This window comes from Talpa occidentalis, unplaced genomic scaffold, assembly GCF_014898055.3.
Source record: "Talpa occidentalis isolate TD23 unplaced genomic scaffold, MPIMG_talOcc4v2.1 talOcc4.17, whole genome shotgun sequence".
In the NCBI taxonomy this organism is placed as follows: Eukaryota; Metazoa; Chordata; class Mammalia; order Eulipotyphla; family Talpidae; genus Talpa; species Talpa occidentalis.
Window position 1 is genome coordinate 24,461,899 of NW_023601754.1, and position 23,971 is coordinate 24,485,869.

The window sequence follows — 23,971 nt, forward strand, 5'->3', positions numbered from 1 at the left end:
CGATAGATGCCCAGCTCCCAATGGAGAACATGATTTAAGATTATGGAAGTGATTCCCTTGCTGAAGAGATCAGCCATCTCCTAATTTTGAAGTCCAATTTGAAAGATTGAAGCACTCTTAAAAATGTGAAGCACTCCCAATAATTTCCCTCTGGGTTCCATTCCACTCCCCAGAGTCAGTCAGCACATCCCATCAGGTCCAAATATTTAAGCACCAAAATGAGGATGTAACTCAAACAGCTCTAGAACAGATGGGGAGAGAAGGCAGAGGAGGTGGAATTTGAATGTCTCATAAAAATCAAACAAGTAGTGACATTTCTTCAGAGAGTGAATAATTTCCTCTGATTCCCACCTTCTATATCCAAAAACAGCTGGACTCCAAAATGTAAAAGGCTGTGTCTTCAAATCCTGAATAGAGGAGGCACATGTCCCCAGCATGCCCACCTCTCCAAAGCAGAGTTTTAGGTCCAGTGATAATTTCAGCTACTTGAGAAGTACTGAGAGTGGGCGAGGGGAGAGCACACCCTGGGGTCACCCCTGCCTTGTACCAGCCACGTGAGTTAGGAAAATTGCTTCCTTTCTCTAAGAAGTATTTTCTTTGTCCATAAGTTGTAGATGAAAACTGCTGAAAACTTCCATTTCTACTTGTAAATTACTGCACACATTTCAAGATATTATACATGAAAGACTCAAATTTCACTGTCGTTTCAGCTCAAAGCTCACTGACTCTAAGACATTTTCTATCCCACACATGTTCCCAACATGGCTTCTCTTACCAGGTCTCACTGGCTCCCTCTTACACTCCCACCCACGAGAGGGAGGCCGAGTTTCATGAGGAAAGAGGTCCAGTCTGTCTACAGTCCTGCCCTGGCATGCAGCCCAGATCAGTTAAAACAATGGCTAGGTGGGGGACAGGTCACTTTTGTGTGTTCTCACCCATGTGCGCACAATCCTAAGTCACCACTCAGGCTCGGGGTGCAGCAATGAGGTTTATTAATAAAGGGGAAGATGCGGGAAAAGGGGAGAAAAGGCCACAGCCAGCTTACTGCCCTACCCCAGAGAGGGTCCACAGTGTCCCCGTAGTCCGAAGCTGAAGCTTCTCATGCAAGATGGCGCTGTCCATTCAACAAGATCCTGGAACTGGTTTCACACTGGCAAACGGTGGACCAGGATACAGCTCATGATGGCAGCTGAAAGTGATCACAATGGGGCTGCTGAGGTGACACTGCAGCAGCCAACAGCAGCAGTCCCAACACCAGGCTGGCCAGCACTGGATGCCGGAACAGACAGTGTCAGAGGCAGCAGCACCAGGCGGCAGTGCCAGAGGATCAGAAGCTGTGGACAAATCTCAGAGGAAGCCAGAATCAGGTCAGCAGTGCCAGTCACAGGTCATCTGTGCTGGTCAGCAGGTCAGTAGTTGATGGTGCTAGAGAAGCAGACACTGGTGTTACAGCTCTTTGAGAGCATTTGGCATAATCCAACAACAAAGCTCTTTTAGGGACACTGGGCACAGGCTGACGGTGCTCTCTACAGGTGAGGATAGTGGCAGGGCCAGAGGCTGGTGCCATAGACAGGCTGCAGTGTGGAGCAAAGGTCTGTGGAAATCGCGGTGATCTCAGGTCTTTGTGAAGTTCTGCAGAGCCCTCGGAATCTGTGGAGGTCCTGTGGAGGGTACCCAGGAGTCCCGATGAATCTGTCCGTGAAGAGTCTGATGAATGAATCAAACTAGTTGCTACCCAGCTTATAGCCTCTTCAGAAGTGAAACTTTGGTCAGCTGTCCAATACAACAGCCTGCGCTGATGGAGGGCAGGCTCACTGGTGGGCTCAGAGAGCCAGTGACTATCTGGCTTCAGTAGGGTCAAGTGCTTCTCTGGGTGGCCCTAAACCAGGATCCACCACCACTGTCAGAGCCCGCGGGGCTGGCCTGTTGTCCAGGCCCAGGCCAGTGCTGCCAGAGCCTGGGGCTTGCTCAAGGGATGAAGAGCAGCAGGCCTCTCTTTTTATCTAGGTGAGTAGGGCGAGTTGGCAAGAATCACCTAAGAGCCTGCCAGGCTGGCCTGGAGCAGCCTACAGGTGGCTCTCTGAGCTTGAGGCTGGAGTGTGGTATAGGGAAGCTCCTTCCAGTGGCTGCAAATTGAGAGCCAGGAGGCTTGGGGGCCACCACTGCTGTTTTTGTCTGCCAGGCCAGTCTGGGAGTCACTGTGGCACAACCCAGGCCAATGTTGCTGGAGCTCAGGACTGGCCTGCTGGCTATATACTGAGTCTGGCCCTTAAATCTGGCCACTGAGGCACCAGAACCTGTCATTAAACCTGGTTGTGCCATGAAGCAGCAGCCCCACGTAGGGGTGTGGAGGGGTGGGGTGCACATTCAATGACTGCCTCGACAATCCAAGAGCCCAAAGGTCAACACCAGAGCTGGGCTTGTCCGTCTTTCTTTCAGCACAAGTCTTCTCCTCCTGTGCTGTGCGCTGGGCATTCTGAAGCTTATGGTAATTAACTGAAAGGTTACTGCATTTTGATCTATTTTCTTTCTGTCTTTGCTATAATTTCATATAATAAAAGAATTCTGAATTCAGATTAAATGCATACAAAATCATGAAAAACTAGATCTCAAGGAAAATGTAGCCAATCTAGTAGGACTTATTCAGCAGGAGGATGTGTGCCTCCCGACCCTACTCCAGATGTGACAGGAGCCCCGTGGTTCCTGGTTCTGGTTCAGTGGAGCACGCTTGGCACCCCTCAACCACTGCCATAGCCGATGTGAGCTGGCTGACTGCCATGCAGGCTGGATCTCACTCAGAAGTGGGGTTTCTGTTTTGAAACCAGCACCAGTTTTGAAAGCACACCAGTCAGGTTTGAAATCATGGCCCCTGAAAGCCGTAAAAGCCAGGGTAGCAGACAGCTTGGGACACTCACCTGAGACTGACTCGCTGAGACACTCTCCTGGGAAGGCCTTCTAGTCCTGCCTTCAGATCTCTGAGCCCTTCAGTTCCAGCTTCGGCATTTGCTTTATCACTTCTGATCATGGACTGTTGCTCCTGCCTCCAGCACAGCAGGCACTGCCACCCAGAGCTCTTCACTGCTGCTTGATCCTTGACATTGTCTGCTGACTGGCACCACATGCCTGTGCCAGCACCTGTAAGAGCTGCCCACTGCTGCCTTGTGACTGGCCACTTCAAAGAGCTGTCCGACCACCTCTAAGAACTGGCTGCTTCTTCTGATCTTCCAGCACCACCACCTGCCTGCTTCTCCTCTCTCCACCATAAGCAGTACCACCTCCTGCTGCTGTTCCCTCTGGTCCTGTCTGGTCCTGCCTCTGGATAGGTGCTGCTGGCTTCTGTGGTGCTACCTCAGTAGCACCCCCTGTGACTACCTCCAACTGCTACCGTGAGTTTTGTCCTTGTCTACTACTTATTGGTTGCCCCCAGCTTCAGGTTCTCATTGAAGGGACAACACCATCTTACACAAGCAGCTTTTGGTTTGGACTACTGGACATGACTGGGGTAAGAGAGAAGGCCATTTGTGCTTTATAAACTCTTCTTTCTTCTTTCTTTATCTCTCCCACACCTGGTAAATAACCACTGTTTCTGTTACACTCTGAGTCTAAGTTTTGTCTTGCAATTGTAAGTGCAGGGGTAAGACCCATGAACCATGACATGCCACAGGTTTACATGGTTTCACAGGCATTGTCCAAAACACAATCATCTTCAAAACAACTGTAGCCCCCTCTTCTAGCCCCACACAAGCATTGGCCTCCATGTCCTTTCACGCTGAGGGGAACATGTAACCCTGGGGCCTTTAGAAGTCTAACCTCAAGGTCAAGCAAGAGCCCCTCCTTCAAGCTTTCCTTGGCCCTCCAGGTGCATCTTTATACACCATTACCACATCCAATTTAGAATTTTTGCTTCTCGGGGGCTTCTTGGGTGTGTTCACATGATGAACCAGCAAGAAGAGATTCTGGTTGTTCTCCATAAATTAGATTTGCAAAAGACAGAGGTCCATTGGATGGTACAAAGAAAAGGGGAACCACCTCCCCTCACCTCCTTTGATAGTTGAAATGGGGAAACACAGGAAGAGGAGGACTGGCACTTACTGGAAACCTTAAACCTACCAGCAGAGAATTCCTTCTGTGCAGCCAATGCCTCTCTGGAGAGACTGTGGAGTCTCCACTGGCTTCATTAGGATAAGACTGGAATGGCTTCTCATACCATACAGGACACCAAATTGGCCAAAGGGGCTTCTCTGGGGGCAGAACATTCTCCTCTTTATCAATTCCCAATGGAAGAATTGAATGAACACAGCCAGCCTGCTGGATGTTATTGGCCATTCAGCCCCTTTCCACTTTCTGAATTGGAGAAATTCTGTCTCTCCATGCTGATAAGACCATAAAAGGATGGACAATTTATTTGCATCTATTTTTACCCCCTATCAGCCTACTTGGGCAGAAAAACAATCTATGTCAAATACATTATTAATGTCCAATGAATAGAGAATGGTTTTAGGGATGGCTATTTAAGAGGCTCGTCATTTCCACTAGGAGATTCTAGAAACCCCTTAACCAGAAGAAACTGTCCTTATGATAGAACCTAACTGGAACTCCAGCGGTGGGGGTATGGAAAGGTTAGAGTACTACAATAAGTGCTAATTAGTAGGGCTAAGGTAGGAATTCTTAAGCAAAAAAATGCATAAAGATACTGGAGCTTCAGCAAAAGTCCAATGAAGATCCATCTGAGTTCCGTGAAATGATTAAGCACTTATACCTATACAGACATGAATCCATATGCTCCAGAAAATGCTTAGATTCAATCATTAGACAGACCACTCGAGAGATAAAGAAGAAATCAACTAAGGTAGAGAGTGCTGTAGAAATTAGGCCTTCCCAATAAGTGGATATAGCTTTTAGGGTTTATAGTGCAAGATATGAAAGGAAACCTAGGCCTGTAATGGGGTTTGTAAGCAGAGTTTAAAAGGAAGAGAGAAGAGCTGTGGAGAGAGAGCAGAGTAAGTGAACCTTTAAGGCTCACTTAATGTGAGGCAGAAGTACATTGGAAGAACAGGCGTCCCTGGTTGGAAGCAAAGAAGAGAAGGGGGGGAAAGTAGAAAGAAAGGAAAGGAAGCAGATGCCAGCACAGAATGGGGATTTGGAAAAACATTGTAGGACAGAATATGGGCAAAGTCAAAGGAATTAAGGATTAAAGAAGGAAGAAAGAAGGCAAATGGTTGTCTAGAATGATGGTCCAGATGAATAGTGAGGCCCAGGGGTTCTACTGGATCTGAAAAAGCAATTATAACAACCCACTTGGAACCCCAAGTAACTTATTTTATTTTATTTTTATTTATTTTTTAAGGGTATCTTTTTTTTTTAATTTATACAAGCACTGGGTACAGTCAGAAGCACAGGAAGGTGAGAGAATTCACCAGAGCCAGAGCGGGGAACAGAACAGGCACACTGACGAAATACACTGCTGAGGGGAGCAGCGGGCGGCTGGAGAGGTCTGCGTGCCATGTGGGACCCTTGCCAACGGCCGGGATCAAACTGGCGCTGCAGAGGCTGTGGGCAGCTTCACAACGCAGCGCTCAACCGCAGCACCACTGGGGAGGCCCCCCCAAGTAACTCTTAATGTGGGAGATTATTTGATTGACTTTTTGGTGGACAGTGGAGTGATCTATTTGGTTTTAAATTCTAGGTTAGCTCAGGTCAGCAAGGAAACTCTACTACTCACTGAGATTATGGGAAAGCCCAAACAAAAAGCCTTCCTGTAATCTTTGGAGTGCCAGTTTGGTGGCACAAATCTCCAACATAGTATCCTGAACATGGAATAATGCCCATCACCACTACTCGGTAGTGCTATCCTTAGCAAACTTAAGGGACAGATTATTTTTTCACCCCAGAATCAGAGATTGCACCTATGGGTACCCTGAGACTACGCCTTGCAATATCAGATAACACTCTCTCGGGACTACTGGTGAATAAAGGTGAGTACTGGTGCCAGAGATTTATGATGGCTAAATAAAGTGGATTGGGCTAATGGAATTTCAGAACGTGAAAAATAGAGAGTCTACATTTAGCATTGGAGTATGGGAGCAGGGACCCAATAAAAAAGCAATATCCTCTGAAAGATGTGGCTTTGAGGGGAATTCAACCAGTATCCAAAAACTTTCTTCAATCTGGCCTTGTTTGACTCAGTTGCACCCTCCCTTCAACATACCAAAATTACTGGTAAAGAAGCCTCACACAAAATAGTATCTTTTTGTATAGGAGTTGAGGGCCATTCATGAAATTGTCCAAGGCAAACACCCAACTGTGGCAAATCCTTAAACCTTGAGAACTGCCATAGCTGGGGATTTGGGCTGATTCTCTGTGCTGAGCTTGATGGATGCTTCTTCTCTATCCCAGTAGATCCCAGGGAACAGCAACTTTTTGCCTTTGAATGTTAGGACTCTGTTTCCAAGAGCACTCTGCAATACTGTGGGAGTGTGCTTCCTCAAGGGCTTAAAAATTCTCTATTTTTTCAGGTCTCCCCAGTGGCGCAACAGGTTGAGTGTCATGCTATGAAGCTGTCTGCAGCCTCTGCAGTGCGGGTTCGATCCCGGCCTACCCCTACCGGTGAGAATCCCACTGGCGCAGCAGACCTCTCCTGTCTCTCCCGCTGCTCCCCTCAGCAGTGTATTTCGGTCCATCTGCCTGTTCTGCTCCCCGCTCTGTCTCTGGTGAATTTCTCACCCTCCCGCACCTCTGACTGTACCCCAGTTCTTGTATAAATAAATGAAAAAATGCTTTAAAAAAATTCTCTATTTTCAGGAAAAGTAAGCTTCTCCAAAATGTCCAACCTGGGCAACTACAATTTCAGCGTATGCTTGCTTTTTTGCACCAGCTTACTGGCTGGCCTTTGGCTATTTGCAGGTCTCTTCCTGGAGTCCTTATCTTTCTCTGATGGTGCTGAATTTGTGATTACCTGGTGCCATTTGCTCACCTCCATGGCGATTTCCACATGGTTCTCCACAGTTCCTGGTTGCGGGGCACAGTGCCCACAGTAGTTCCTTTCCACTCACTATCCTGTTTGATCTCTAGTTTTTGAACTTATGTTTTATATGTGAAATCCACAGGCACAACAGAGCCCTCTGGTGACTATGACGGTAGCAGCAGGCACATGTAGGCAGGCACCCTGGGCAACTGGTAAACACAATAGTTGGCCTGGCTGCCTCGTGCACATGCCTGGGAGAGTCTGGGGCACTGTGTGTTCCCCAAGGGGCATTCAAGCCCAGGACCCAGGTCTAAACTGGTGGTGGAGCACAGCCTGTGGAGTCCAGCTAAGCCAGTGCAGCACAGTGCTGCTGATTAGGGCCCTCCTAACCTGGCTGAACTGGCCCCAGACACATCTGTGGGGGAACCCAATTCCCTCTCCCAGAGATGTTTGATTGGGACACCGACCAGCTGCCATTGCATACAAGTAACATGCTCTAGTGTGTACATGCTAGTGGATGAGACTGTTCTCCAGTGATGCCGTGAAGCTGACATTCCTCATTACCCACCTCATCAGGCTGGAACTGCAGTGGGTGATCCCCTATATCAGGAAGAAGAGGCCCCTCCTCAATGATGGCTGGGGCTTCCTGGCCAAGATGAAGCAGACCTTCGATGGATGGAGGACTTTCAGGTAGGGGCTGCTAAAGAGACCCTTGGGCCTCCCAAGAGCACTTGGGAGTTGTAGCTGCCTGGACCACCACAGTCTTCCTTCCTAGCGCCTCCTGTCCTAGCACTATTCCCTTGCTCCTGTCCTTCCTGCATGGTGCCAGAATATCACTCCTGCTGCCCACAGCTGCCCTCTGAGCCTGGCTCTGGAGTACTGTCTCTCCCCATGCAGCCAGTCCTGCTCTTCCAAGCACATTAGGATTCTGTCCTGTGCTCCAGCTCCAAACAGGGCCGCTGTTATGCATTGGAGGGAACCCAGAGCCAGGTCACTGCCAAGAGCCTCTGTCAAACTACCAGGCCTACACCAGAGTGCCCAGAGATCAGCACTGCCACTGTTAGCACCACATAGGAACATCTCATGACAAACATCTCGTGCACATGCCTGGGAGAGTCTGGGGCACTGTGTGTTCCCCAAGGGGCATTCAAGCCCAGGACCCAGGACCCAACATCTCATTGCAGCCTTCAGCCCTCTGGACTCTCCCAGGAGCTATCAGAGCAGGCCACAGCCCCTGGACAATGACTCCAAAAGCTGGTCACCTGCCAGGAGGGGCCAGCCAGCCTTTCCCCTTCAGCTGGACCCAGTCCCTCCCTACTCCCAAGGAATATCTTCTGCTCCTGCCATATGACTGGGGACCTGGCCACCAAATCCAGTCTCTCCCATTCTCTTGTGGACCTGTTAGCTTTGCCCAGAATCCAGTTCTCATGTGAACATGCAGTATTTTCTTAGTTTTGTGCTTGTGGGTCAACAATAACAACAAATAAATTGGTGGTGACAATGGTGGCAGCAATAACAGAAATGCAGGTGGTAGCAGCATCAGCTTCCCCTGGTGAGAGCAGGGGTCCTATATAAAGCTCAAGTGCTGGGGCTGCAATTTTCCCATCCACCCCTGCATCCCTGGAGCCCATCCCTGCTGTAGCTACACATGTTGAACATATAGTCCTGAAACACTGCTATGTAGCAGTGCTATAGAGGGTCAAAGAATAATGCCAAGGTAGAAGACCGGTCACTCTCGATGGGTTCTTACCTGTGTACTCAATTGCAAAGCCACTCAGGCTCAGGAGACAAAGGGGTTTATTTAATAAACAGCAAAAACAAAGAGTTTCTAAGGCTACAAGTGCCTAACTATCTCACCTAAGATAGTATCCACAGTGTCCAGAAGTCCCAAACCAAAGGCCATTCATTCAAGATGACAACATAGCATAATGAGGGCCTGGAGCTCATGGCACACCACCAAGCAGTGAGCCAGGATCCAACCCACGGTAGCAGCTGAGATGATACCGTCGCAGCCCATAGCAACAGCCTGAAGGTCAGGACAGATGCTGGACTGCACAGCAGTGAAGGCAACAGTACCGGGAGGTGGTGCCTGACAGTCAGAAGTGGTGGACAACTCTCAAAGGTCACCCAGACACAGTGCTGGTCACTTGTCAACAGTGCTAAACAGCACTGTTATGCCAATGAATACTGGTTCCCATAAGGTGATGTCAGACACAACAGTGTTAACAGTTCTTTGTGAGCTATTGGAATGAACCAATAGCATAACAGCTTGTTGAGACACCAGGCCAAGGCCTATGTTGCTCCTTTCAGGTGATGTCAGAGGCAGGAACAGCAGCCAGCTCTTGGCAAAAATCTTTACATTCTCTTCTTTCTTTGGAGGTCAGCAGCTGATCCTTTCTTCTTTTTTTTTTTTTTTGACATCAACCAGTGCTTTATTAAGGCTCGGAGCGGGCTACCGGCTGAGGGGCTGGGCCATTTACTCCACAGACCCCACGTACCCCCACAGTCTACTATTGGGTGGCTCACTTTGAGCTCCTGAACTAGTCTATTGTGTTCCACTCACAACCACCCTGCATGATGGGGGTGCACAGACAACTTGGGGGAGGGACCCTCAATAGGGGCAATCTTCCTGCCCAAGGTGGGGCTGGCTCTAGAAGGCCCTGAACTCGGGCAGGGGTGTGGCAGGGAGGCATAGGAGGGCAGGGGCATCTCCCTCCCTCCCAGCCCAAACTATGGCTTTGTTATCCTGTTGCCACTGGCGCAGGAGTAGCGTGGCCCCTCTCGACCCCTCACTCTGGGCCTGTGATCCTTTCTTCTTTCTTCAGACCAAGAACAGAATTTCTAAGTCTGCTCCTACCCTGCCCTATAGTCTCTTTCAGGGTTCCCCAACCTAGAAGGCTGATTGGATTATTTTTAATCCTAAGTGACTGATAGGACCATTTAGTACCAATCAGTTCATTATTATTTTTTGATCTGAATAATTAACTAATGAGCTGGGCTTGAAACTGACTGGTTTATTTAGCTTGTACCTGATTGATTTATTCTGTGCTCCAGGTACCAAATAAAAAAGGGAAAACATGGAGCTTGCATAGACCCAAACTAGACCTCAGGGCAGGCTCATGGGCTGGTCGCTCTGAAGAGTCATAGCCAGAGCCAGCCTCAGTGAGGCCAAAGGCATTCTGCATCTGGTACCCCTTCAGCAGGACCTGGTGTAACAACATAAAAGGTGGGGGAGGTCTGCAGCAGAATGGGCCTCTCTACTGCCTGGGGTTCCAGGGAGACATAGCACTGGAGCTGGCCCAGTGGGCCCCGTGCTCTTCCCTGCATCCCTGATCCAGGGCTGCAGGATTCGCTGTTGCCTCCTTTGCTGGAGCTTGCTACTGCACAGGGCAATCTTGCCACTGGCAGCCCCAGTGGAACTTCATGTTCTGGGCTAGCATGGAAGGGGAACAATTGCCACTCACCATCACTGCTGGTCTCTGCCGGCGAGGTGAGTCCCCGTGCAGCCATTGATGGCAGGCGGTATGATTCCTGCCACTGACTGCCGTCTGCTGCAGGTTGCACTGCCTGGAAGCAACACATTGCTGGGGCCTGGCACTGAAGCCAAAGTGGGGGAAGTCTCTGGCATTCAAACCCGCTAGCATAGGGGCCAGCCATCAAGCCCTCCTCATGGTAGTGGTGCTGTCGCATCCTGCTGCAGGGTGGTCTGGATGCTGCCCAGAGACAGCACTTCTGGGTGGCTGTGGGGAAACTCCCACTGCTGCTGCTGGAGCATTAGGGCCTCAGCACACAGATCTGGCTTATTGTTGACTATGTCCCTCCACTCTCTCCTTGCCCATAGTGTAGAAGGGGTGCCCACTGGTAGCCATCTGGACACCACTGTCGCTTTTAGAGCTTTGAGTGCTGGCTGCTGTGAGCCAACTGCTTTTTGCAGCCTCCTCTGCCCTGCCCTCCATTTGTACTCACTGGGGGAAGGGGAAACAGTAACAACAACAAAGCTGGTCTTGCCCAGTGGTTTCTACCTCCAGGATCTCTTTCAATCTGAGCAACAGGACAGGAACTTTAGTGCTCAGAAAGTAAATCTCATCAACAATTTATTACAATATAGAAGTGTGGGCTTGGACAGTCTAATATAGTATATCAGAGATTTTTAGAATTCTTCAAAGAATTCTAGTGAAATTCTAAAGTTTTGAACTTTTGAAAACTGCCAAAATATTGCAAAGAAGATATCCACAACTTAAAACTGAAACTTAAATCTAGAGATACTCACTTTAACATAAAATAATTTTCATGTAAAGAATCTCCTTAATGAGTTATAGGAATCCCAGAAGAAGAGGAGAGAGATGTAGGAACAGAGAAAATATTCAAGGAAATAATTGAAGAGAACTTCCCAAACGTGAAGAAGGAGCTGAAAATTGATATATAAGAAGCAAGAAGAACACCAAATTTCCATGACGAAAGGAAAAACACAGCAAGACACATAATAGTAAAGCTCCCAAGAATCCAAGACAAGGAAAAAATAATGAAGCTGACAAGAGGGAAGAAACAGATAACATTCAAAGGAAAACCAATCAGGCTGACATCAGACTTCTCCAAAGAAACACTATAGGCAAGGAGAGAGTGAAGGGATATAGTCAATAGACTCCAAGAAAACAGATGCCAACCAAGAATACTCTATCACACAAAGCTCTCCTTCCTCTATGAAGAAAGAATAAGGACCTTCCCAGACAAACAGAAACTCTGGAATTTCATTATGACTAAACCCCCACTCCAAAAAATACTACAAGGAGTCCTAAAGCCAGAACCTCAGAGTGATGAATAACAACAAAAGAAGGCCAAAAAAAAAAGTTATTAAAATAATAAATAAAATCAAAGGAAAGACAAACACAATGGAAAATACAGATGCTAACATATCAATATTAACTCTAAATGTAAATGGACTAAACTCTTCAATAAAAAGACACAGAGTCGCAGGCTGGATTAAGAAACAAAACCCAACCTTTTGCTGTCTCCAGGAAACACATTTAGCTACAAAAGATAAAAATAGACTCAAAGTTAAAGGATGGAAAACAATCCTACAAGCAAATGGACCAAAAAAGAAAGCAGGAACAGCTTTACTTATATCAGATAAAACAGATTTCAAACTCAAAAACGTAAAAAGAGACCCCAACGGTCACTACATTATGATCAAGGGGACAATACTTCAAGAAGAAATAACACTCATTAACATATATTCACCAAATGAAGGAGCACCAAAGTATATCAGACAACTATTATCATCTTTGAAAACAGACATCAGAGAAAACACGTACATAGTGGGAGGCTTCAAGACACCACTATCAACAATGGATAGATCAATGAGACAAAAAATAAATAAAGACACTAAAGCTCTAAATAAGGATCTAGAGTGCTTGGGCTTAACAGACATCTATAGAACACTAAACCCCAAAAAAACGGAGTACACATTTTTCTCAAGCACACACGGATCATTCTCCAGGATTGATCACATACTGGGACCCAAGACAAACATCAACAGATACACCAAGATTGAAATCATACCAACCATCTTTTCTGACCACGAAGGCATCAAACTAGAAATAAACCATAAAAAAGAAGGCAAGGAACTTTCCTACCTCATGCAGATTGAAAACCACACTACTGGAAGAAGACCACTGGACTAATGAGGAGATCAAAGAAGAAGTTAAAAAATTCTTTGAATCCTGTATGACAAGGAGGACACCAATTTCCTAAATGTATGGGATACAGTAAAAGCAGTAATAAGAGGAAACTATATAGCAATAGAGGCTCACATCAAGAAACAAGAAAGAACTCAAAGAAATAAGCTAATCTCGAAGCTCAAAGATCTAGAAAAAGAACAACAACAAAAAAAAAACCCAAAACTAGTAGAAGAAAAGAAATAATAAAAACCAAAGCAGAAATAAATGAAATCGAAACTAAAAAAAAACAATCCAAAAGATCAATGAAACCAAGAGCTGGTTCTTTGAAAAAATTAATAAAATAGACAAACCCCTAGCCAGGCTCACAAAGGAAAAAAGGGAGAAAGCACAAATAAACAGGATCAGAAATGAAAGAGGAGAAATCACAATGGACACAGCAGAAATCAAATGAATAATCAGAAACTACTATGAACAGTTATATGGAAACAAGTTCAACAATCTAGAGGAGATGGACAAATTCCCACTACTCTACAATCACCCAAAGCTAACTAAAGAAGAAATAGAACACCTAAACAGACCAATTACAAGCAGTGAGATTGAAATGGTAATCAAAAACCTCCCCAAAAACAAAAGCCCAGGACCTGATGGATTTACAAATGAATTCTACCAAACATTCAGAGATGAATTAGTGCCTATCCTTCACAAACTCTTCCAAAAAATTGAGAAGGAAGGGATAATACCAAACACTTTCTATGAAGCCAACATTACACTAATACCAAAACCGAACAAGGACAACACAAAAAAGGAAAACTACAGGCCAATCTCCCTAATGAACACTGATGCAAAAATCCTCAATAAAATTTTAGCTATCAGAATCCAACAATGTATCCATAAAATAATTCACCACGACCAAGTTGGATTCATTCCAGGGACACAAGGATGGTTCAACATCTGAAAATCAATCAACGTTATCCAACACATCAACAAGAAGAAATATAAAAAACATATGATAATATCAATAGATGCCGAGAAAGCTTTTGACAAAGTGCAACACCCATTCATGATAAAAGCCCTTGAAATTCTTGGGATACAAGGAACATACCTCCACATCATAAAGGCCATATATGACAAGCCAGCAGCCAGAATCATTCTCAATGGTGAAAAGCTGAAAGCATTCCCATTAAGATCTGGAACAAGGCAAGGATGTCCACTCTTACATTATGATCAAGGGGACAATATAATACTGGAAGTCCTAGCCAGAGCAATAAGACAAGAGAAAGACATCCAAGGAATCCAAATAGGAAAAGAAGTCAAACTATCACTATTTGCGGATGATATGATAATATACATAGAGAACCCCAAAAACTCCACAGAAAAACCAATTCAACTCATCAGTCAGCTCAGTAAAGTGGCAGGATACAAAATCAACACACAAAAATCAGTAGCTTTCCTATACACAAACAATAAATCTGAAGAAGAAGAAATAAAAAAAAAAACATCCCTTTTATTATCAAAAAAAAAAATCAAATACTTGGGAGTAAATCTAACAAAAAAGGTATAGGACCTATACAAAGAAAACTATAAAACACTGTTAAATAGAAGAAGACACAAAGAAATGAAAAGACATCCCCTGCTCATGGATTGGAAGAATAAACATTATTAAAATGACCATCCTACCAAAAGCAATATACAGATTCAGTGCTATTCCAATAAAAATTTCAATGTCATTCTTCAAAGAAATAGAACAAATATTGATAAAATTCATTTGGAATCACCAAAACCCCCGAATAACCAAAGCTTTCCTGAAAAAAAAAAAAGAAGGGAATGGAGGCATCATACTCGCAGATTTCAAACTATACTACTAAGCCATAATCATCAAAACTGCATGGCATTGAAACAAGAACAGACAAACAAACCAATGGAATCAAATAGAAAATCCAGAAATAAACCCACAGATTTATGGTCAACTAATCTTTGACAAAGGAGCAAAGAATATGCATTGGAGCAAAGAAAGTTTGTTCAATAAATGGTGCTGGGAAAACTGGGTCACTACTTGCCAAAGAATGAAGCTTGACTACTACCTAACACTATGCACAAAAGCCAACTCAAAATGGATTAAAGAACTAGACATAATACCTGAAACCATAAAATACATAGAAGGAAATATAGGCGAAACACTACATGACATGCACATCAAAGACATCTTTACAGACACATCACCCAAAGCAGTGATAGTGAAGGCAAAGATAAACAGCTGGGACTACATCAAATTAAAGAGCTTCTGCACAGCAAAAGAGACAATAACAAAAACAAAGAGAAACCCCACCTACCGGGAGAACATTTTTGCACACAACACTAATGATAAAGGACTGATCACAAAAATCTACAGAGAGCTGATGAGACTCAACAAAAACAAAGAAAATAATCTAGTCAAAAAATGGGCAGAAGAGCTAAAATGAAACTTCTCTGAAGAGGAAATGCAAATGGCCAACGGGCATATGAAAAAATGTCCAACATCACTTGTAATCAGGGAAATGCAAATCAAAACTACGAGATACCATCTTACACCAGTGAGAATGGCACATATTAAAACAACTAGCAGCAACAAATGTTGGTGAGGGTGTGGAGAAAAAGGAACTCTTCTGCACTGTTGGTGGGAGTGTAAACTGGTCCAACCACTATGGAGAGCTGTGTGGAGATTTCTGGACCTACTAAACATAGAGCTTCCATATGATCCAGCAATTCCACTCCTAGGTATTTACCCAAAGGACACAGAAACATCAATTCCAAAGAGCACCTGCACCCCTATGTATAGCAGCACTGTTTACAATAGCTAAGGTTTGGAAACAACCCAAATGCCCAAAAACAGATGACTGGTTCAAGAATATACGGTACATATACACCATGGAATATTACTCAGCACTCAAAAAAGATAAACACAAGCAAATTTGCAGCAACATGGATGGTGCTGGAAGGGATCATGCTCAGCAAAATAAGAAAGAAAAAGAAAAATGCCAGATGGTCTCACTCATAGCAGGAATCTAGAAAACTTAAATAAGGGACCAGGAAAAAGAGTAACTATAAGAAAGAATACATCAAAATCAACAAACAACTATGAACCAGAGACACTCTATGGGTGGTGGGGTGTGGGGAAAGGAGGGCTTGGGGTCAAAATAAGGGGGTGGTAATTGTAAGGGGAATATAAAAATAAAAAAAAAGAATCTCCTTATTAAGGAGATAAGGTCTCAAATATTTTTCTTCTAATTAAAGACAGTGAGAGAATACATAAACAGGGATTTTGAATTATATACAAATCATGAAGTCACTTTTGGTTTCTTGGATGATCTCCATAAATTTCAGGGAATTTCAGAGGAGACATTAAAATGACATTGCATGGATTTACATTATAATTAATTTCAGAGTTACACAAACCAGATTAGTAGCAATAATTAAACATTTTTTAATTGTTCTGCAGAGTTATCAGTTTCTATAGGTACTAATTTGTCAGAAGTATATCCTAATATTGTTGCAGCCTATAAAATATTCTCAATAGCTCTAGCAAGAATTGAATTAGCAAAAACCAAGTCCTTTTCAAAATTAAAATTTTCAAAACTTATTTGTGATCTTGCATTTGCCAAGAGTGGCTGACATTGCTTCCAATTATATTCACTGTAAATGAAGTTGCTAAATGTAAAATTATTGATGACCTAATAATACAAGTAGTTGCAAAAAGTGGGACAGAAAAATCAAAATATCACATCAATCAAAATATTACAATGATAAATTAATATTTATTTTAGTATATAAAATTATAACACAGCTATTCTTTTTGTGATTTTTAAATTAATATTGTTCAGTATCATTATTATTCCACTCTTTTATAGATATGTTTTTTTAAAGAATAAATTTTTATATTTTAGTACCTTTAACTATAATTTTTAATAATTTTTATTGTGGGAAAAGAGCCTAAAATTTACCATTATTCACATTTACCATATTTTTCACCTCAATTTTGTATAAAGGACCCATACATTTTCTTTTCCACCAGGCTCTCCAGATAAAATAACTGGCTCTGCTGCACTTTTATGGGTTTCCCATTTGTCCCTTCCAGGCCCTGGTCCTGATGCAAAGGATCAGTCATTCCAATTGATTAATCTTGAATATTAAACATTCAACCACTGAATGGAAAGTGTATTTTTTTAGGAAGCAAGATCTGACCTAAGATAAGTTGTCCTTCAGTTATCAGAAGCAGATGCCTGTCTCCAAGTCATGTTTTAATTTGAACACAAACTAGTGGCATCTGTAGACTCTTTTGGACAAAGTTTGGCGTTGGTCTCTTCACAAAGCCTCCTACTACCTCTTTAAAAAAAAAAAAATAAGATTTATTTTTTAATGCATATAAGAGCTGGGGTGTAGGCCAAAGGTGCGGGGGTGAGAAGATTCACAGAGACAGAGTGGGCAGCAGAACAGGTGGACTAATGAAGTACACTGCTGAGGGGAGCAACGGGGAATACGGGAGAGGTCTGCTGGGCCATATGGGTCACCTCTCCAGCCGGGAATCGAACTCGTGCTGCAGTAGCTGCAGATTGCTCCATAGTGCTGATGCTTAATGTCTTACGCCACAAGCAGGGTGCCTCCTACTACTCTTTTTTTAAATTTTAATTTATTATTATTTTTTAAATTTTATATATTTTTACATAATTTTTCATTTTTGCACCATGTTTGCATTTTCATCTTGGTTATAGTCCCCATACAATTCCCACCCTGCCTTGTTTTGAGCCTACTCCCCCCTCCCCCCCACCCCATAGTGTGTCTCTGGTTTATATTTGCTTATTGATTTTGATTTTTACTTTATTATAATTAGTCTTTTTCCTTCCATATGATCCAGCAATTCCACGCCTAGGAATTTACCCTAAGGACACAGAAACATTAATTCAAAAGGGCACCTGCACCCCTATGTTTATAGCAGCACTATTTACAATAGCTAAGCTATGGAAACAACCCAAATGCCCAAAAATAGATGACTGGATCAAGATGTGGTACATATAGACAATGGAATATTACTCAGCAATCAAAAAGATAAACTCATGCAATTTGCAGCAACATGGATGGAGCTGGAAGGGATCATGCTCAGCGAAATAAGCCAGAAAGAAAAAGAAAAATACCGGATGATCTCACTCATGGCAGGAATTTAGAAAATCCTACTACCTCTTAACAACAAAAAACCCTCACATATAGTGGCATAAAACTCTTATTTTATAGTTTACACATTCCTGTTTAATTTCCTTTTGCAGCTTTTATTTGAAGACAAAAGACTATTATTATGGTTGTTTTTCCTGTCTTGGCATTTAGTGCCATACCAGGGTGGGGTTGGGGTGCAAGAAAAGTTTTTGATGCCTGCTTGGCTGAATTATCTATTGAATGAGATTTCCTGTTTGCCTCTCCTTAGTACACATAGTAGGACAGCTCTTCTCCCATTCCTCTTTAAAATTTGGTGTGGCACGTGACCTGCTTTGGCTACTGTAAAATGTGAGTGGAAGTGATTTATGTTACTTCCAGGCAACAGTGTTAGACCAAGAGCTCGATTTGCCCACAATCCCCCTGGTGTGCTGGTGATCAGCGAGGCTGAAGTGGACCCTGGGCTGAACAAAGTCCTGCGTGACTACATTAACATAGATCCCTGCCAATTGTTGTTTACACACAGGAAATTAGCAAGAAATAAATTTCTATTACATTAACCCACTGAGATTTGGGGATATTTGTTCATCTCGCATAGTCTGGCATACCATGACTAATGCAGTAAGTAATCAGTAATATAGTTCTTATTTAAAAGTCTTTCTTTGCACCCTATAAAGAGCTTCTTCTTTGTCCAACTTCTTACTCTCTTTAAGGTCAGGCAACCCAGCAACTGACTCCAATAACACATTTGTTTTCTTTATGGATATCTTGGGAGGAGAAATCTACAGTCCTGTCCATTACTGCCCCCTTCCTTCTCCCCCTGCACCCCTGTTTTAGAGTGCTCTGAGCCTGTGTGACTGCTTTTTTTTCTTCCTCCACCCCACTTGGAGCAGATGGAGCATTTCCAAGACTCTAACATATCAGTCTCATGTCAGATTTTTCATTGTATATTTTTCCAATTAAGTTAATTGAATTGAAAAAAGTCCTTTTGTATAAGGAGACCTCTACTTTCCCTAACTGCTTAATGACTTTCAACTACAAAGGCACTTTATTCCTCTCTTTTATTTGACTTCAAACACTCTTTGCAAAGCATGTTTAATTGTTCTAATATAAAAGCGGTGCAACTAGTTTCTCACACTATAAAAACATTTATATCCCGCTGTGTGTGTGTGTGTTTTATATTTTTAATTTTTAAACCTCTAGTAAGAACCTTATCTTTCCCCCTCTAAAATCCCTTTAAAGTCTTCAGCCTAGTTGAGTGAAGCTAGCCACAATCCTGGACTCAATTACTTTCAGGTGCAAAAGAATTCCTAATGTTTCAAATTCTTTTTCCACCATATTGAAGTAAATAGATGTAATTTATTATTGAAAGTGCTGCTGCTCTGCTGGTTTGGTGGGTGGGATTTGACATTTGGGATATTGTATAATGTATAATGAGTCTGAAATGAGTGGTTCTGATCCAGTCAGCATTGAAGGCAATTTCCCTTGTAGGACAAAATGCTTGCAAATTAAGTTGCATATCTTCATAAAGGCAGGGAATGGCATAAACCGTGGAAATATTGATTCTGATTCTGTTTTTCTTAGAAATTGTTGTGGATACATATTCAGAAGCATATTTTCTCTGAGACAGAATGCTACATTTTCTGCCAGAGAAATGTTTGAAAGACATCTTTGGTAAGATTGTTTTTCAGATGTTATGGAAATAAAATCAATAGGGGCTAATTTCTACTTGTCACTTTCGATGAATATCGCCTGATGGGGTTGCAGAGCGCCTATGAAATGAGGCTGGGGATTGCTGCTCCCTGCCTCTCCAACCTTTTCTCTCTAGCCCAGGCTACTCAGAATGGCTTTGCCCAAAGGGAGTTCCAAAGGTGGGACTTTCTCAGAAATGACAACCTGGGGAAGTTATTGGCCAAGAGGAGGAGAGGAAATAGCTGGGGAAGAGGAATGGTATATACAGGCTGCCAAGAAGATGAAAGAGGGAACTGCCACCTATAAAAAAGCAACTTTATTGAATTGGAAGGTGCCAACTGCAAGATGAAGAAATGTGTGACTTTACCTGGAAATCACACTGAAATGGGGCTAATTTTTCATGCCACTTCAGGAAATAGCATGTGCTCTGTTTCTGTGGCCCTAGCATCTCATTCTCCTTCTTGCCCTTGCCTGCCTCAATTGATTTCAGAAATTACATTCCAGACTAACAGAAATAAATTATTCAAAGTTGTTGCCCATGGAGTCCCTTTTTCTTCTGACAAAACAATTGTTTTGCACAAATCTACTTAAAACTGTTGTAAATGTCAGTCATAATTTTGGAGTGTTCTTTGCCCAATTCTTTCCACATACTTGCTGGACAAACAGAAGGGATGCCTCTCTTCCTACCATGGGTTCAACCTTGGGCCTAAGTCAACGGCTTAATACTTCCTCCATAGTACATACTCCCATGAAGAACAAACCAAGTCCGCCACTAAACTCCAAATCAAGGCTTCGTCACATTGCTGGGTATCGTCTGCCAATCAGTTTCCTTTCTTTTCTGACTTGTTCTGTGCTGAGAAGCTGAGAGGCCCCTCACTGCCTAGAGTGCCTTTCCTTTGGAAACCTGTTTGACTTTAACAATGGGAGGCACTGTCAAGAGAAGCAAAGGTAGAAGATGGAAGATGTCAAAGCATCTCCCCCCTACCTCATCCCTGGTTTAGATCCTTGTTTCTCGCAGTGGCTGACCCTTTCCTTCAATCGCATTATTGGGCACTAGTAATGCCTCTTCCCCCCTTAAACCTTTTCCCCTAGGAATGAAATAGCTTGTTGCTAGTCTCTGTGTGCCTCAATATCTCCAGTTAGTTCTCTTATCCACAGCACTATAAATTGCCCCTTTATGAAATTATCTGAATGTCAACCATCTGGGGTGTGTTGTTTCCTGCTGGGGTCTTACCTAATAGAAACGTGTACACAGAGTTCAGTAGAAATAAAGAACACTAGCCCTCCCCTGGTGGCGCAGGCAGTTGAGCTCAGCACTAGGCCTGTGAAGCTGTTCACAGCCTCTGCAGCACCAGTTCGATCCCGGCTGGCCTGCGAGGGTCCCGCATGGCATAGCAGACCTCTCCTGTCGCGCCCGCTGCTCCCCTAAGCAGTGTATTTCGTTGTTCTGCCTGTTCTGTTCCCCGCTCTGGCTCTGCTGAATCCTCTCACCCTCCCGCGCATCTGTCCTATACCCTGGTTTTTGTATAAATAAATAAATAAATAAATCTTTTTTTTTTTTTTTTTTTTTTATAGAGGCATGTTTTCTTTCTTTCTTTCTTTCTTTGTTTGTTTGTTTTTTGTTTATACATGCACTGGGTACAGTCAGAAGTGCGGGAGGGTGAGAGAATTCACCAGAGCCAGAGCGGGGAGCAGAGCAGGCAGAAGGACCGAAGTACGCTACTGAGGGGAGCAGCGGGCGGCAGGAGAGGTCTGCGCGCCATGCGGGACCCTCCTCAGGTGGCCGGGAAGCAGCCGGGGATCGAACTGGCGCCGCAGAGGCTGCGGGCAGCTTCGCAACCCAGCGCTCAACCGCTGCGCCACCAGGGAGGCCCAATAAATAAATCTTAAAAAAAAAAAAAAAGAAAGAAAGAACACTGAAGGTTAAAGTGGTGAGGAAGTATCCCTAGGAAGGATGGAGTTTGAGTTGTATCATGAAGGAATTGATTAGGATATTAAGAATTCCAGATAATGTGAAGAATGAGAATATAACTCAATTGTATCTGGAATAGTTTTATGCTAATTACAACTAACCAAGCTGGCTGGCTTAAGCCAAAGGAATTTGTTGATTATTATAACTAAAAAATGTGTTTCAGGTCTGACTGGACCTGTAACAGCACCTGAAAGCTGCAGGTCATGACTGGCTTTGCTGATGCCTGCCTTAGTGAGCTGGGCTTGATGGCTGACGCAGGCCCCAGGCAAGTTTGAGGAACAGGGTGTCAAAGCTCTGGTGCAGTTGGCCAGGGCTGTGCTGCAGCAGCCTGGATAGCTCAGACAGCAGAGTAGTATGGCAGTTTCTCACCGTGCCCCAGTGAAAGCTCCAAAGCTCCAGCACTTAGGCTTGTGCTGGCCTAGCATGAGCTGCAAGCGGCTGGACAGAAGCCCACAGCTCATGCTGGGCCAGCCTGGTGGCTTCTGAGCAGCACCTTCCTGTGCTCCCCCAGCTTGGACCCATGTTCCAGCTCTGCTGTGGAGCTCCCTGAACTTCTACTCAGAGCCCTGATGAAGAACGAAGTATGCAGGGAGCTTCCATTCTCACTGAAGCTGTCTCAGGCAGTGGCTCCTCTGAGCCCTACCACCACAAGTGGGGTCTGGACACAGGGGTGGGTTTCAGCTGGAATCCTATGTGGACCAATCAGGTTTTATTTATCAAACCTTTGAGGTGCCATTCAAAGTTTTTGAGACCATTGAGGGTTGTAAATGGATCAATCTGATTGGTGCTTGACAAGCATCAATCAAACAGGATTGAAAACAGTCCAATCAGGCTTGAAAGGCATGGATCCTGAAGAGTATATAAGGCAGAGCAGCAGCCAGCTTGATTCACTGAGCAGACAGCATCAGACCCTTTGTAGACAGATTTATCAGGACTTCTAGACTTCTGTGGTGCTTCACAGACTTTGGTACGTTATGTCATCTGCTTATTTTTGGAGGTGGAGGAAGGTACCATGAGTAATGCAATGCAGGTGGCCTCTAGAAGCTGGCAGAGGCAAGGAAAAGGATTCTCCCCAAGAATTTCTAGAAGAAACTAGCCCTGCTTACACCTTGGCTTTAGACCAATGAAACTAATTTTTTTATCCTGTTTACCTTCATAATTGTACAATAATAATTTTGTTATTATTTAAGCAGTAATTTTTTGACAATTTTTTACAGCAGTAATAGAAGCCAGTACAACAGGTTTTATGTCAATGTTTCTACAATGCAAAATAAAAATGAATCACATAGTATATAGGTGAGATGCAGATTTTGATAGAGCAGTTTGGTGTAGAGCTAGGATCTTGCATTTCTAACAACTTTCCAACGATGCTGAAGAAGCATCTATTTTATAGGTCATGCTATCAGAAGGGTTTATATGATAGAATCCCCCTTAAATGTCATATTCCCATTTTATTATTGAGGAAATTAAACTGAGAGTTTTAAGTAATTGGTCAAAGGTTAAACAGTAAACTGTGAAGCATATAATTGAATCTGATTATTTTAGGGCTCAAAACTTTTGTTCTTTCCTCCAGGTTCTAACAAACATGAATAATATAGGTCAAGGAGGATAAGTCAGTGATAGCTCATCATATCCACATGGACACTGGTGAATTCTCTCTTCTCTGGGATAATGTTGAAAAGGGTTTGATAAATGGGTGGCAGTTATCAGTTGGTATCAGGGGTGATAAGTTGATCAGGTTGTGGCCTGTACATTTCCCAGTCTCATGAATAAGATCACTCTATTCACACATGCAAATAACTGAGGCTTGGTGCTTTTAATTTGTCTCCAGTAAAGGCAATATCCATTTTTAACCTTTGTGTTTGAAGGATTATGTTAGCCACAAAGAACAGTATTTTGTGGTTGTCCATCCTGCAATATCCTGCTATAGAACACTATTTGGAAGCTACTAAGAAGTAGTCAATTCTTTTTTAAAAAAAGATTTGATTTATTTTTGCATAGAAAGCAGCCATATAGGCCGGCAGTGGGGGTGGTGGTGGTGAGAGGATTCACCAGGGACAGAATGGGGTGCAGAACAGGTAGATCTAATGAAAGACACTGTTAAGGGGAGCAGCAGGCAAAACAAGAGACGTCTACTGTGCCATATGTGGGTCAGCTCCCTGGCCAGGGATCAAACTCAGCCTGCAGCAGCGAGCACTGAGACTTAACCCATAGGCCACCAGGGAGGCCCAGAAATAATAGTAATATCATTGGAACTCTCTCAAGCTAGAAAGTTTTTCTTTCATTTTTTTCTTTACTCATTTTTGTAAAATTTAACAGACACCCCCAGGATGATTTAATTGTGATACTTATTGCACTTGGGCAGATTTATATATCTCACTCTACCAGTAGGCAGTTGTGTAGGTCAGGAACTGTGTAATTGTCCTCACTGCTGCCTTTCCAGGGAAGATTTACACCATGTCTGGCACATATTAAGAATATATATGT